This window comes from Vollenhovia emeryi, unplaced genomic scaffold (genome assembly GCF_000949405.1).
Source record: "Vollenhovia emeryi isolate VEMERY1.0 unplaced genomic scaffold, V.emery_V1.0 DF939132.1, whole genome shotgun sequence".
Taxonomy (NCBI): Eukaryota; Metazoa; Arthropoda; class Insecta; order Hymenoptera; family Formicidae; genus Vollenhovia; species Vollenhovia emeryi.
The window spans coordinates 2281982-2298691 of NW_011967234.1; positions in this window are offsets into that span (position 1 = coordinate 2281982).

Sequence of the window (16710 nt, forward strand, 5' to 3'; positions counted from 1 at the left end):
AGAGAGAGAGAGAGAGAGAGAGAGAGAGAGAAAGAGCGAGCGCGAGAGAGCAAAAATGAGATAGAAAGGGAGAGAGAGAGAGAGAGCGATGGAAGAGGGACGGTGAAAACACTGTAAAACAAAATGTTTCGTTGGGCGCAATTTCCAGCCGCGGTACTGAGTTGCGAAATGCAATAAAAATCGCTTCGTTTCACCCGCGTACTCGCCGCCGCTATCCGAGAGAATTTGAAAACGAGCGAGACTGCACGTCGTTCGGCTAAATATACGCGCGCACGCGCCGCCGCGGGATAATGCACATCGGATGAAATTAATTATGATTTGACGAGAGAATAGCACCGCCACTCGGTCTCGTATCAACGGGATTTTTATTAAGCTATCACATTGCGCTATTTGCGCGGTTTAGTACTTTTTCGTACCGTTGATTTCGGGGGATTTAATAATTATTCCCACCCAATATTAAAACATATATGTCTCTCTCACGTTCCCCTTTATAATACAATATGGGATTGTTGCGTAATTTCAGAGATCGTTTACCGTCAGCTTTTCCTAATATTCTGTAAAAATCAGGGTATATATATTCTATTAAAAACTGTATATAAGTATAAGAGTTTCACTTTTAGACCATTTAGAGCGTAGTGACTAAGAAAAAAAGGACACGCGCTTTAGACATACTTTGGACACACACTTTGACCATATAATTCCTTTGCTACGATCATTTTTTCAGTATAAAAAAACAAAGCTGATAATAAAGGATGCAAAAGTCAAAATCTTTTCATTTCCTTCTCGTTTCCTTCGCAATTTCGCGTCGTTTGTTTTGTAAATCTTAAATAATATCTTCTCATATTGCCAATTGTTGATCAAATTTGTGATTTACATTTTAAATAAAACAATAAGGAAGAGAAAAAAGGAGTGGGGAAACATGTATCACGTTGCGTGTACGTCCTAATTTAATTATGCCATCAATCACGTTACAAAAGACATTGTCGCATTTACGATCCGCGTTTAGCAAATCCGTGATTAGCTTTTCGTGGGTATATTGTAATTACGAGGCATTTTGCATAAAGACTTCATCCGCGTTTGAAAAGATCAATTAATCTCACTACGAGATTTCGAACCCATTGACATAAGCAATAATCTGGAAGTTTATCATTATTTCTTTCTTTTTCCTATTGAATCTGCATCTCCCTACGTAGAGCACTATGTGGTGGCTTTAAATCAGCGATTTACAGTAAAGTCCCTTAATGCACGAGGTGAAAAACCACCAAAGTGCGGCTGCGGGATCCCCCCCTGATGAATATGATACCGGGAAACGCAATTTAAGGTGATCTAAAAAAACGGGATCGCTGCAAGTGAGAATACAAGAAGGAAAGATAGAGAGAGGAATATATTGTATTGAAGAAAAGGATCAAGTTTTCTTTAATCCTAGAGAGATTCTCCTCTTAAATTATCGGAAAAATCCAACTACGACTATCTTTTACATTTCAATAAAACAATGATTAAATTATCCCACCAATAAGAAGCTTTTAGACAAATTGAGGCTTCAAGGTTTTCAAGTTTATCGCGTGAAAATTACTCCCACTTAAAAAATAAGAATTTCACCGGCAGAAATTAAAAAATGGAAACTTTCGCGAGGGAAAATCCAGCAGAGTATTTCTGCCTAACATATTACAACCCCTTCATGGTTGGAGTAACTTTTATAACCCATCTGACTGATGTAAAAATAAGAGAAAAGTCAAAGGACCGAAAGAGCCTAATACTGTCATAAATTTCCGATTTGGCTTTTTATGAGAAACGACGGAGATGGTTTGAGAAAGGGAAAAGAAACGGACAATAACCGGCGTCGGGCTCATATGCAGGGAAAAACTGTTTCTCGGCCGACGACGGTACTACGGAGAAGTGAAGATGTGCGCGTCGCACAGATTGCAAAAGAACGACGGAGAAGGTCAGCGGAAAGGAGAGACAGAGACAGAGACAGAGAGAGGGGGTAGGGGGTGGGGGAGGGAGGGAGGGAAAGGGATGTCGTGCCCGGCATGGGAAAAGCTCTCGTAGCTTCTCTCGTCTCGGCTGCCATCCCGCCTCCCTCGCCCATATCCACCACCCTTCTTTTACACTCATTCGCACGCGCGTACACGCAACCGCGCGCGCGAAATCCCTTTGTCCCTCTTCCGCCCTCGTCGCCTCTCGCTCTCTCTCTTTCTCTCTCTCTCTCCATCGTTCGCTAACTCCCTCGTCGCGGGGTGAAGGACGGCGAAACGCATCAAAGAATCCATCAAATTAAAAACGCAATTATAAAAAAACGTCGTCGCCTCTTTGTCGAAAAGCAAGCCCACCATAGGCGACCCCCGTCCCGAAACTCCGCGCCGTCTCTACCCCATCTGCGTGCACACCCTCCTCGCACGTCGTTGCCGCTGTACTAGTCGTACCGCGCGTTGATGTGTCGCACGAGCGGCGAACCCTTCGCCCCCTCGTCACCGCCTCGCCCGCCCCCTCGTCCCATCCCGGCCCTTTGCCCCGCAGCCCCTACCTTCAACACGTACGCGTCTGGGTTCCTACCCCGAAAAAAAAAATGCTATCGATCCCTCGCTCCCGCCGCCTCCACGCGCGGTCTCAATTATGAAACGCTCCGAAATAGGAGTATCCCCCCTCCCTCCTCTCTCTCTCTCTCTCTTCTCCGCTGACGCAGATCCCATCGTGAAGACGACTGGGTGGCGGACCGATGAAAAGCGTCGCTCACCCTCCACCCCAGACCCGATGCGTCGTTGCACCAGCCCTCGATGCATTCGCGCCGCTGCATCTCGCTCCGTTTGCTTCCCGGCGCGGTTCGCCCTCCTCGGGGACCTCGCCCCCGCGCCCTGGCGCTACCGTGGAACAACCGGTAGCGTTTTTGGCAAATGAAAATGCGCATTTCCGTGCTGACGAACTCGCGAGTGTTACCAGGCGAGCCAGAGGCGGGGCCGCGTCTCCTTTGTGCGCCGGATCTTACGTCGTCGCCGCGACACCGTGATATATCGCGAAGAAACTTTTGTGCCGCAACAGCGCGGGCATGTTCGCCGATGTAGTCGCGAAAGTCTCGTTCCTGTTCCCCAAGACCACGCTCGGCCGCATCTGCGATTTTCCTCCGAAAATAACACCACCGCCTTCTCGGTTCTGCGTGTCTTCCTTCGGCGAAATTTTTATCTCGCGTCGTTCAAGGGTGTTGCACGAAAAAATGACCGACCGCAGTCATCGATTTATCCAAACCGTGTAAACGAAAAGACGTAATTGTATCGTCGTTGAATGTGCCCGACGCTCGACAATGAAGCGAAATACACCAACCGTGCGCAATGAGAGCTCCGTTTGCGAGGAGTCTCGAGGAAATAAGGCTGATCGAGACTATTTAACGCAGAGAGCGGGACTATCGATTCCCAGCGGGAAAACAATAATTGTGAAAAAAAAAATTGCGTATCACCAAACTGCGCTAAATAATGCAAAGGTGAAAAGCCATATACACGCATTTATATTCGCGGAAACGGTCCGCGGGTTCAGTCGCGGGTATATACACTGGATTCCCCGGCCTGTAACATCTACTGATGCCCCACGAAAAGCCAGCCAGCCAGCAATACTTTTTAGACCCGGCGCATTTTGATTATAGCCGCGAATTGATCGACCGACCGCGCGGTGGAATTATTGTCGTCGTGAATGCCACAGAGGATCGAATAGCTAGAGCTCCCGGTCGGAAGTGTGACAGGTGGTTACTTCGATATTCGCGCGCCCGACGTTCCCGAGGCACACGGAACTTCACATTCTTATGAATAATATTCGCCAGCGAATGGGAAATTTTGTTCGAGAGGGAAAGGGGGACGGTCGGCGGAACATGCAGGCGCATTAACCGCGCGATCGGATTCGCGGGTCTTCGCGAGACACTCGTCCTCGCGCGATATACCCTCTCTTCTCCCACCCACCCCCCTCTCTCTCTCTCTTTCCGAGGCGCATATACCCCGAACTTACTAAAAGACTCGCCTTCGCTCATGAATAATGCTCTCGCGTGCAAACCCTCCGAAGAAGTCGCACGGTACAAAGTACCGAATGGGTAAGTGTGCGCGCGGAGAATAGAGCTGCGTCTGTGTGTGTGTGTGTGCGCGCGCGATGGCTGATTGTGCGGATCGATACTCGAAGTTCCACAGGTGTCGCGAAAATAAACATAGACAAAATTTGTCTCGTTTAGCGCGCGAATCGAGAAGCGAGCGCGGAATTTCCGCTCTCGTTTTCGGCGGCGGCGAGAGCAAGGGCTTTAACGACAAAGAATCGAGACGTTTTAATAACGTTGTCAAATAAACCCCCTGTCCCTTTTCTCTTGACATTTTGATTAGTCCGTTTGTGATCGTTACATTAAAAAGAGAATTAACATGTGTCCCTTGTATTTTCTGTAACCAACACGTGAAATCGAGCGTATCCCTGCTCCCGGGTTAAGTAACGAGCAATTACGTAATGACCATTATAGCCAAGTTATTCTCGCGATCGCATCGGAACATGCAAAAACGAAGCGCGGAGCGACGAACGGAAATCGAATAATTAATTCAAAGACGCGTGGGGTCGGGGGAGGGGGGGGGTGGTGGAAGAGGGGGAGGACATGAGTCGCCGCGTTTGCGACGAAATATAGATAAATCTTGTCTGAAACAACGCCGATGGGTCTTGCGGGCGGAAAGAGGAGCGGGAGAGGGTGGAGACCGGGGGGAGGGAGAGACGGCGGTTCCGACGGCACTCATCTCATGCCTCCCCACCCAGTTTTTTCCCAGCGAGCGGCTACCTATTGATCGGATATTCAAAAATTTCAGAAACGAGGAGATATAGACGGAGAAAGAGGGGAGACGCCAGAGAAGACGAGAACCGGAGGAAGAGGGAAAGAGGACGAGAGGTTGAGAAGGCGGAGGGGTGTAGAAAGAGAGGGCACAGGTGGGAGGGTTGTCGCGGACCGTACGCGAGGGTGGGGGTTAACTACCACTACCCCCCAAAGACGCGGCTTTCTTTTTGTTCCCGCGAGTTCCTTTTTGTTTCTTTCCCCGTTGCCCGACCCTACCCACCCACCATCAGAGAGCTTCGATTCCTCCGCTCGCCTTTGCCACCCGCTCGCCCTCTCATCCTCCTCCTCCTTCTCCACCTCCATCTCCTCCTCCACCTCCTCCTCCTCCTCCACCTCTTCCTTCTCCTCCTCTTCCTCTTCGTACCACCGTCCACCTAAAATACGAGTTCGATATTACCTTTCACCCGACCGCTCTCGCTCGACCACCCCCGCGAACGTCCTCTTCCGTTTCCTCGCTTCCCGCTCCTATTCCCCCGCCCGTCATAGCCGTCCGACCATTACCGGTCCCCGCACAATTTAATTGCTGGCATTTTATTAAAAGTATCGACAGCGCGCCGTCTTGTTTACGACTTTGCAAATTAATGCCCCGGCCGACCGGCCGCGAGCTCTTCCTCGCTTCCGCTTTTGTCGGTATTGGGATGTGGAGAGGGGCCGGGGTGGGAGGAAGAAGGGCGCCGGGGTGGAGCGAGGAAAAGCTCGACAAAAAATCTTGAAATTAATATTTCCTCCGCCGCCTCGTCGGGAGGTGAAAGGGCGTTGACCTGGCCGCGCGTATAGGTGTATAAAGAAACGTATCGACGGTACGTTTCCGCGCTCTGCGATTTCTTACACACATTCGAAAAACGTGCTCTGTCGTAACAACCCAACTACAAATCCCTTTGTGGCTCGCGGCGAAACCGCGATAGGAATTGCTCGTCTATAATCCTCCTGTAATTAATTTAATTAAGCCGTATCAAATTGCCCGTACACCTTAGGAATTTTACCTCCGCGGCGGATGCGCTTGTAATTCAAGGCGATAATTCACCATCGCTTGAAAACTCAAAAACAGACGCTGAAAAATTCGATCGTACGTCCTCTTTCCCTCCGGCGCAGATATTTCCAACTTCGCGGTGGTAATAGCGAAACACGTCGGAAAGAAAACAGGATTTTCAATTGCCAGTAAAGATCTCAATCACCCGTTCTCCAATCACCCTAAAAAAAAAAAGAGGCACGACAGAGGAGTTGTCGAATACTGGCGAGATTTACGTTGGCCGCGTAAATTACGGAGAAACTTCGGGGCTCGGAGCACGTAACGAGCGCGGCCGGTAATACACCGTGTGTACGAAAATTCGAGCGCGAAACAATAGAAGCGCGCGGGGCGCTAGGCGAGCGAGTGGTACACGCGATCCACCGGATAGGCGGAATCACGTGGAAGGCAGGAATGCAAAATTGAAACGCGCCTCGAAAATCAACACTCCGGCCGGCGAGAGGTTCCGATGCATCGCGTCAGCTCCGCTATAAATTGGTCGGCAGCAGCGCGATACATGACGTCTAATAATTATAGGAAGTGGAATTTAGTTGGGGGAAGGGGTGGTCCGCCTGAACAACTTGTTGACTCCGACTCGCAGCCACGGTATATATGCACATCGACGGCTAGAACGCGGTGGCGGGGTACCGGAGGAAGGGGGAGTGGGAGAGGGAGGGGGGGGAGGGGGAGTTTCATCGATGAAACACCAAATTTACAAAGTGGCCCGGGAGCAACGCGAAAATTCGCGTGCGGCTGGCGCGGCGGCGGGAAAAAAAAACAACAATGAACCGCGCGAATAAAGCGCGGCCAAATCCGTTCGTTTTTATTTAATGGAAAACAGCGCTTTAAATAATGCGAACGAGTCACGGTATTAGTTGTTAATAAAGCGAGGCGTTTGATGGAAGCGGAATGCACGTTTTCATTATCGCGGGCTTAATTAGACCTTCGAAAAATTTTATTAAAACCGGCCGGATCGAGAGCTCGCGCGCTCATTTTATCGGCGCGTTCCCAAAACTGTCACGTCGCGACACTCGCCGGGAAAGGCGAGTCTCCGGGAACAGAAGCCACGATCTACTCGCGCATTTTCGTCGAGGCAGCGCGACGATAAGACGCTTATCGTTGAATTTCGCCGAGCGACGCGTCGCGAGACCGACACAATTGGTGAAATAGCGCCGCAAAATCGTCCATCGATTTCACGAACGTTGTATTAACAAACGGCGGGATCGGCCCACGAGAATTCGTCCAGCATCATCCATCGTCTTTTTACGATACATCCAACTTCTCAATTTTCAACCATTCAATTAATGGCGCTATTTCGACTGCCTCGTTTTGTCCCTAAATTACAAAAACTGCACCGACATCGAGACCGGGGAACATCCAGCGCATAAAAATACGTAAAAGTCGGTCGCAAAATGAGAAAAAATGATGAAAGAGAGGAAGAGCTAAAGGACAGATAAGAAGAAAAGTCAGTGGCGAAGAGAAATCCACGAAGAATACGCGAGGGAGATTCTACTTTTGACTACAGAGAAACGCTTTTGACGTCGCAGAAAATGCGCTCCCAAAAGCTTGCGTGCAATTTGGACAAACATATTCTAAACTCCGTTTATCTAATCTCGACGCGACCTCGAGAATCTGACGTTTCAGATATTGTTTTCGGATCCTAATTTGCATTACCGATCGTAATAATGAACTCACGCGAGTGAACTAACACCTAGTCGTGCACAAAAATTCGTTGCACCACATAAATAGGGCTAAATTTTCATTGACGTTCTCGCTCGCGCCGGTTAATGGAACGTTAACATTTAAATAACCGCGGGAAATCTTATAAGTCGCCCGAGATAATTAACACCTCAGAAGATTACTTGACCATGTCTGGCAAATTTTTGTGTTTAAACCACGAGCAACTAAATTTTCAACTCGGCCCTTTAAAGATATAAGTCAATTACAGTGTGAACGCCTTTATTTTTAAGGACCTGGCACAGAGGGAGGTGGTTTTCCCTTAGATGGAATCATTGTCAGTGAATTCACGTGTTACAACATCGCACAGCGATTTTTCTAAATTATCTTTATAAATGCTATACATAGCATTTATTACGGTAACCCCCCATGGATGGAATAAATACGGATTCATATGATAATTCGAGTGGCGACCTCCGTCTGTGCCAGGTCCTTAAAAATAAAGGCGTTCACACTGTAATTGATCGAAACCATGAAACCTAAGGAGACCGAACTCCCGTAATCAGAGTGGGCCGACATTTCCGAGAAATTTTCGTCCGAAAAAAGAATCCCTGGAAGCGCTGTCAACGGACAACTCGATTCGCATTCGTGCGCGTCACATGGGGTTTGTTTTCTGTTCCTGCACTGGTGAACTAGTGCAGTAAGCTAGAATGAGAAAAAATATGCTTGTCTTACTCCAATTTATTGCACTAGTTCATTAGTGTAGGAACAGAAAACAAGCCTATGGTTGTCGCATGAAGCTTTCGTGCGAGTTCCGCTTGGAACGCCGAGCGGCGTGGCCGTTTTTACCTAACTTAATTGGGAAATTTTGGACTTTGTTCACTTACGCGTAACCGATGGTGTAACTCGACGCAATAGGTCGCTTGTAATTTTCGTAAGTTCCAGAAATCGACCGCCAGATAACAACGGTTACGCGCTGCATCTACGAGCCAGTGAGATCAAGATCGGTGACTCATGGGCGAATCCTTAATCCGGTAATGCAACGCCAGCGCCACGAGCGGCAAAATTTTGATTCCCTAACTTGCAATAATGTCGGCCCACGTTCGGTGACGTAATTGGTTCGGTCTCCTTGTTTACAGACTCTGTGGTTTAAACATAAAAATTTGCCAGACGCGGTCAAGTAATATTCCGAAGTTGTTAATATCTAATTAGGAAAAAAGATGGCGAATTGCAAAATCTAGAATTAATTAGATCACACGGCTGGTACAAACGTTTCGGTTGCATAAGCCGCATGAATCAAATTCATGCTGCAACTGTAGAATTCGATCATTAAATTCCGTTGGTTCTGCCTGGTATATTCTGCACATTGAAGACCGCATATACATAAGATAATCAGTAGCTTCGTATAAAGTATAAAGAGGGCATGCGCGTGTGTGCTTTCACAGTAAAAAAAAAAAGAGTAAGCAAGTTTCAGTTATATTTCTGACGTGCAGCCTAGTATTCTGAAAATTATGTGTAACCGTACGAAGTTCCTTTAAAGTATGTAATTTCCATTTAATGCGCTCCAACTGGAACTTGCTTCAAGAATTGATGAGACCGCTTAATACGGGAAATGGATCTAGCATGATCCTACGTGAAAGAAATTTAATATCTCAAATGCGTCTCGGGACGAGCTATAGTTACGGCGCGAAATATAATGAAAAACGCGTTGCGCGCCTCCGGGTGTCATTAGTTTCCCCGCGAAAATAGCGCGATCTATCGAGGCGGACGCATCGTTGACGTTTCGCGCATACAATTCCCCGAATCGTGATCGATCGCGCTCGCATCTGGTTCAGTGGCGCGTCGGTGACGGATCGATCGCGCGGAACGTCGATTTTCGCGAGGCTGCTCGAGGAGGCAGCCGTCCGCCCTGTGGCTTCTGGTCGCGTTTACCTAATCCGACGCAGGGGGAAAGACCGTGATAAAGCCACCGCCACAGGGGGGGGAGGGGGAGGAGAGAGAGAGAGAGAGAGAGAGAGAGAAACACAGAGAGACAGATACACAGAGGGGAGGGGGGGAAGAAGGAGAGCAGTCGCCCCGGCTCGCCATTGGTTAGCACCGAAATGTCGGCTGACAGGTTTCGTGCGGTTACGTAAACTTAGCGATGTAGATAGCCGAACTAGAATGGGGACGCTCCTGTCGGCGCGACTCGTCCGTCCGTCCGTCGAAATGCACTTGCGTGCAAGTACTGCCCGACGTAAAAACATTGCAGTCCTCTTCTCCTTTCCCGCGTGCCTCTCTTTCTCGCCGGCCGTTTTCCTTTACGCGTACGCACGGTCGCGCGCGCGGGCGCGCGCTCACACACGCACGCACGCACGCACGCGCGCGCGCGCGCACGAGGAGCGCCGCGCACGCCGGGGCTCCGCGTGTCGCTCACCGCGTGTGTCACACACGCGCACACGCGCGGTTATTCACGTCACGGTGACGGGGGACACGACGCGACGAGAAACGCGCGCCGCGTCTTGTTGGTGTGCGTTAACGTCTCGAGAATCGCGGGATGGAAAATACAAGAGCGATGCGGTTTCGCGTCGCGTCGAGCCGAGCGAGATTGGATATGCGGCGGCTGCATTTGGAATTAGTCACGACCAAGTTCGTCAAGTCGCTTACGGTCGACTTGGCGGTCGATAGACAATGCCTTCACGGAGCCGGGAAATCGCTCGCCCTCGCGGCCCTCCCCTCCCCTCCCCCCCCGTCCCCCGCGCGTTTCCGAATGTACTCGCTTCCGCAATTTCCAGACTTGGCCGGCTTACCCAGGGACGATGAGAACAGTACCAAATCTTTCATACGTTTACCTTGTCGTTCGATCGGTTTCCTACGCGGGGAGACAATTTTCTTTTAAAATTTACCCTGAAAATCATGTAATCGTGAAACAACATGGAATTTTGAAGAATTTTTTTTTAATTTTATCATACATTTTACTAGTAAAATTTATGATAAAATTTTATACATTTTTACTACAAAATGTGTGATGAAATTTCAAAAAAAACTCGCATAAAAATCATGTAATCGTGGGACACCGTGGCACCTTGAAGAATTTTGTGAGAGTTTCTTGAAATTTTACCGTACGATAATTACTAGCGAAATGTATGGAGAAATTTCACAACAAACTCATACAATTCTTCAAAATGCCACGCTGTCCCACGATTACATGATTTTCAGGATAAATTTTAAGAGAAAATTCTCTCCGTGTACCTACGCTTCTCATCGCGGAAAAACGTGTCTTGAGAACTTAGTAACGCTGTAATTGTCATTTTTGTAACGTATATAGTGTCTCTATCGCGTCCTTGTACTATGAGATCATATTGAGATGTCAGAAATATTCTCATTTAAATATTCGCGGAAGAGGAAAACGGAGAGAACATCGGCATTTTTTGCTAGTTTCTGAAGAACAGTTTACCATGACCTCGGTAAGGTTAATGATTGAGCGATCATGGTCGTTATATGCCTGCGGTGCAAAGAGTAAAACACTGCGTTGGAATAATGATATGGATATATTTCCGAATTACGGAATCAGGGAATGTAAAATGAATCTGGGTTTAATGAAATGGTTTTCGAACCGTTATTTCCCCGATATTTTCGCAACGCGTCGTGCAGGTACACGGAATGCTTGTGAAAAAAGAGAACGATTTGCGAAAATAATGGCGCAAGCTCGAATGAATCGCGGCGGCGAAGCGCTGTTTGATTTAAGAACAACGATTGTGTCAATTATGTTGCGATACCTTGTTGAAAAGCGCAACGAAAATATTCTCCCCGCACCGAAATCACTTTGCGAACTTTTCCCTTTTACACAGCGCGAGATCACTAATAATAATATCGTGCATTTTAATTTACGCCAAGTGTCGCGCGTCCTCGTCACTTTTTACTCTTTTACCGCGACTACTTTATTCTCCTGAAGTTTTACTAATATATCGTCATACGCACAAACACACGCGCATATACCGCTGAAGTACAATTTAATTCTAAGAGTTCGACGTACCGACAGTAATTAAAGCATTCGCGTTATTCGCAATACTCCAGTCTGTACAATAGTCAAATTTGCGTTGTGGCTACTGCACCCGCAACGGTTAGCCGCTATTAAATAACATCTGTATCGCAACCACGAATTCTCTGCGCCCGGAAAGTATTTGGAAATCGCTGTAATTGTACTCTGCGCGATTCTGCATTTTCCGTTTCAACGTCTCAACAATTTTTCGAGTGTCGCGTCTGATTTAAGAGAGCTAACAGCAGCCAACTTCAGCAAGCGCGGTAAGCTGACGGTCGCGTTACTATTCGCAGTCGGCTTTTTTCTCATCGCGTACGTTTTGTCCCGTAATATCTATCGTCGGCGATTGTCCAGTTACGCCGTGATTTTTAACGAGTCCGGCGACAACGCTTGCGCCGTGACGTGCGGCCTGTACGCGCGCATGAAACACCATTGAGTAAATTACCATAGTTTCCGCCAGGACCAATTTAGAGACCGCTTTAGCCTTTTCTTCGTTTCCATCTCGGCGACGACCGCGGAATACAGCCTGCTTTACATAAACGCTTATTGTCGATTTAGACCGGCGCAAGAACACGTTCGAAGTTTAAAGCGACGGGCTTGCGATACGCAGTAAAAGTAACGGATGCCGCGACGAAATGCCAAGATTTTGTAGGGGTCTCGCGGGAGCGCCGAGCATTCGAGAGCGAAACTCCGCGCGAGGAGATTAATTTCGAAAATATATCGTCTCTCCCTCGCTCGGGAAGAAGAAAAGCCGATTCTTTCAGCGACCTCGGTACAGTTCCACGTATCGCGGAGTTTTCAGCGAAAACGCTAACACGCGTCTTTTTCGCCGGAAAATTATAACGACTGGAGAATCTTACGAAGTAACGACACAATAGCAAATGAATGAAAGGGCGCTCAATTACGGGACAAAATGAATTTTTACGGAGAGGAGCTTGAGAGGAAACTTAAGAATGGATAAAATTGGAGTGTTTCTTTCTCGCATGCGAAGTGGAGAAGTGAAATTGGCCGTGCGGCCGGAGAGATAAGCAAGTCAAATTTTCAGAGGCAATTTGACGCTAGTCGTGTACAACCGACGACTTACGAAGGCATTACAGGCGGTTGCGAAACTAATTCTACGCAAAACGTGCCGGCGACGGAGGTCGCGCGTGGACACGCGTGTCGCAACGATGTCGGATTCCCGCGCGGCTCGCCCGTGCGATCGCGCGGCAATGAAAGCGAATCAAACGGGCAAGAAATAGCGAAATTGGTGGGACACCGAGTCCCACAGTGTCGCTTTTCAGACTGGCCGCTTACATCACCGGCGCGATAAGATCTTAATAACGAGCACCAGCAAATAGTGTGTAGCAAGAAGCATACGGCGCTCATGGGCGAGAGAAGTATGCAGAAAACTGTGCCGGCGCGGCCGACACACGCGTCAAGCATGCGCGTCGAAATTTGCACCGCGTATTTTTTATCGGCGCCGCCAATCATTCCGCTGCTAATTTCTTTCAACTTTACGGCTGATTTATGCCGACATTACCTCCCGACCTATATGTTTGTATATATATTTCTTTTTTTATGAAACACGTCGTAGACATAGTGCAATCGTAAAATTTTAATCGGCCAATTATCGCGGCAAATTTTTCCGCGTGCTTTACGTCGTCCATTAAACGCAGATTTTCTAACGAAATCTCCCGCTGTCTCCGTCTTCTTTCGTTTTTTTCCTGTTTATAATTAAAAAATGCGCGTCATCAGTTTTCAGGGGGCGATTTCTGAAAGATTTCACGAGCGCACTGAAAGTCCCGATTCTCCATAAAACTGTTTTTAGAACACAGTTTGTTTCAATACATAAGATTGACACATAAATATTCAGTTTGGCGACACAAATGTTTTAAATAATGCACAAACTAGCCGCTTCGACAATTTCGTGGAAGATCTAATCTAATCTAGTTATGCAAATTTCAAGTGAAATATGTGTAGGTATGTAGAATTTTCCTCACTAACAAGGGAAAGTTCAAAACGTAGTTTTGTTCTAGGAAAAAAAATCGCATCTCGCGAAAGTTCATTTTTGATCCTATTTCACAAAAGTCTTACAGTCATCGCTCCACGGAAATGTTTCGAAATTGATTAACGAACAGTGGCAATAATAATAAGTTTCGGAATAATTCAGCTAAGTTTACATCAAACTTACTTTTCCAAGTTGATTTAATACGCGTAGTTTGTACGCAAACGTTTTGCGTGCAAACACGAGAAACTTCGCGGAGTATCAGACTTTTGCCAGCGCGATATAAGAAATCGTCATGGAAAGAAATCTGAGAAGTCATCGGTCAATCGCGCCAACTACTAAATCTACATCGTAATGTCAGGCAAACGCGGATGCCACAGCCTCGAGCACGAGTAGTACACCACGAGCGCTTATTGGCCTGATTTTCGCCATTATCAATATTAATAGAGTCTTGGTCCATTAGCTGTTCTAGAGAGCGGCTCCGAGAACGATCTACGATGTCACCACAGATCGATTCCGCATCGACCTTTTTTCCTCTCGCGCTCGCCCGCAGGGAAATCTCGCCTGTGTTTGCGATTTTCATTTCAAGCAGAGCCTAAAAGTGCGTTTAACAAGTCTGCAAAGTGGCTCGATAAAGCCCGCGTAAATTTTACAAACTTTCCGAAACCGCGTTTGACTATGGAATCCCGTGGAAGCGATTCAGCGAACGTTAATCATATATTACCATATTATCAATTCTGAATTCGGTATAAAATTCATGATTCCTGGGGGTATTAACTTATATGTGCAGATATATGTTGGATCCTTCAATAAAGGCCTGTGTCCACGATGCTAGAACTCGGCCCAAGTTCTAGCTCCGAGAAACGTGTGGCCAATCAACTTGCAGCTTTTATGGAATAGCTGCAAGTTGATTGGCCACACGTTTCTCGACACTAGAACTTGGACCAAGTTCTAGCATCGTGGACGCAGGCCTCTATATGTATACAGATAGGAGAATGAAACTAAATTAAAACAATACTCATGAACTCATTCTGTTTCGGCATAAATTAATTGGTTCCGTCAACATTCGGTACTGTTTCTCCGTTGTAACACATACTTATGTGCATACTAAAAATTCCTTTCTTCGTATTGCGGTTTGTACTTGTGAATTTTCGACCAGATTGCGCTTGAAAAGGACCCGTTAAAGAGGTCGAAACGTTGCGACATAAATATATGTATATCACTTTTTGCCAGTTTGGTCGATTTAAAAAAAATTTCCCCTTGTCTAATTACCACTGGCGACAATAAGCCTCACTCAATTTGGAATTTAGAAATTTAGAAAAAGTACGTACACGCAGAAAGTTCTTTCTTCTTAGGAGCGACACAGTTTTAAAAAATTCCCCGCGTTTAATCGTTTGCGTCTACAGAAACAGCGAAATTGACAGTAACGTGAATTTAATGTCAATATCGTGCAATAATCGTAATGCAATTGTGTCGTTACGCCCGCTTCGTAATTCACTCGATAGGCCGAACGTAAATTCCATCGATGGTTTGGATTACGGTGTGGATACGTCGGGGCTTGGTCGGGCCGGCAGGTTCGCGGTGAAAGGGCGACGCATTGTAACGTGCACGCGCGGGAGTAACGAGTCATTCGGCGCGGCCGTTCGCGACACGGAGATGCATCGGGTTCCGTCACGTAAACCGACCGGACGCGGCCGATCGCGCTTTTTATCGGCGGTCCATTTCTCGCGGAGCGCCGCGTCGTCGAACCGATCTCGGGCCGCTCCTTGCGGAATGCGCGCAAGATGCATTTTTGCACCTCCTTCCTTTTCCGGCCGCGTTCGTCGGCCACGCGAATGAAAGCAGCTAGAAAACGAAAACGCAGACGACAAAGAAAGAGAGAGAGAGAGAGAGAGAAATGCAGTCGGAAGATGCGTGTCCTGCCGCATCTAATGGCGCGCCTATCTTCTATTCCTACCGGTCGCATCGTCCTTTTTTCCCATCATTAGACATAATATCCTCCCTTGAAAACGTTGCTTTTTGCAGCGCGCGATTATTACACGGCTTTCTTTGGGTCTCCGTCGACCTCGACCGCAGCTCGAGCAACGTATCTGGTACCAGGCATGGCGAATCTTTATTCAGCCCGATATAATGACCGCGCTTCTGTCCCTCTCCATCTTCGCGCCGAGATCAAGATCGACATCCGTTCGATAGCGGTTCTTATACGCCCCGCTCGTTACAATATTCTGTCCCTTTCCACGCCTGATTACTGGCGTCTTGCGATTACGCTATCGAGCATCGCGCGCTGTCGGGAATTGCGAGGGATATTTGATTAACTTGTTAATCGCGTTTACACTACATCGCCCGAACGGTTCTCGTCAAAAAAGTGAGATGACATTGAATAATAATCTATTGTACAATGAGTTCTCTGCGTCTAGAAACATTCTATTTTGCAGCCAATAAATACGTTTAAAAAGTTTGTGCAAGTTGATTGTACATCATGCATTGTACAAACGTCGACAAAGTTTTTAAGCGTTTTGATTTGCTTATATAAAATCGAATGTCTCTAGACGCAGAGAGCACACATTGTAGATTAGACTTAAATACTCACTAATAGTGAATTCGATTGCTTGCACCAGTGCGCACCGAGCGCACACTAAGGCCTGTTCATAGTCAATTTTTACATTTAACTCTGTCTTAAATACATGTTCACAGAGTACTTAGCTAAAAAAAAATGATCCGTATGGAGGCTATACAGATTCTTATACTAACTAAATATTTCAAGAGATATTTAAGACGAACTTTAAATATAAGAATTGACTGTAAACAAGCGTTAGCGTGCGCTCAGTGCGCACTTGTGCAAACAACCGAATTCGCTATAAGATACACCTGCCGTCGTACGTATGGCAGACGTCGAAAATATTCCCAAGAAGACTCTCAATCGAGGACAGGCTGTACAGGCGCATGTTTAGTTACGTAAGTCTAAATCTATCGGTCAATTTGCTATCAATATCGACCTGACCGCTATTTCGCGTCGCCTAATTGTAGCATCACTCGCGTACAGTATGCGACTCCACCGACAGCCTGCCCTCGTATTTCGCGAATAAAATTACGCGATGATCCGTAACAGAAGATGTCAAATAACCGTCGAACTTATCGCGCGTTACCGTGGACGTATGATATTTCACCGGTCCGGTATT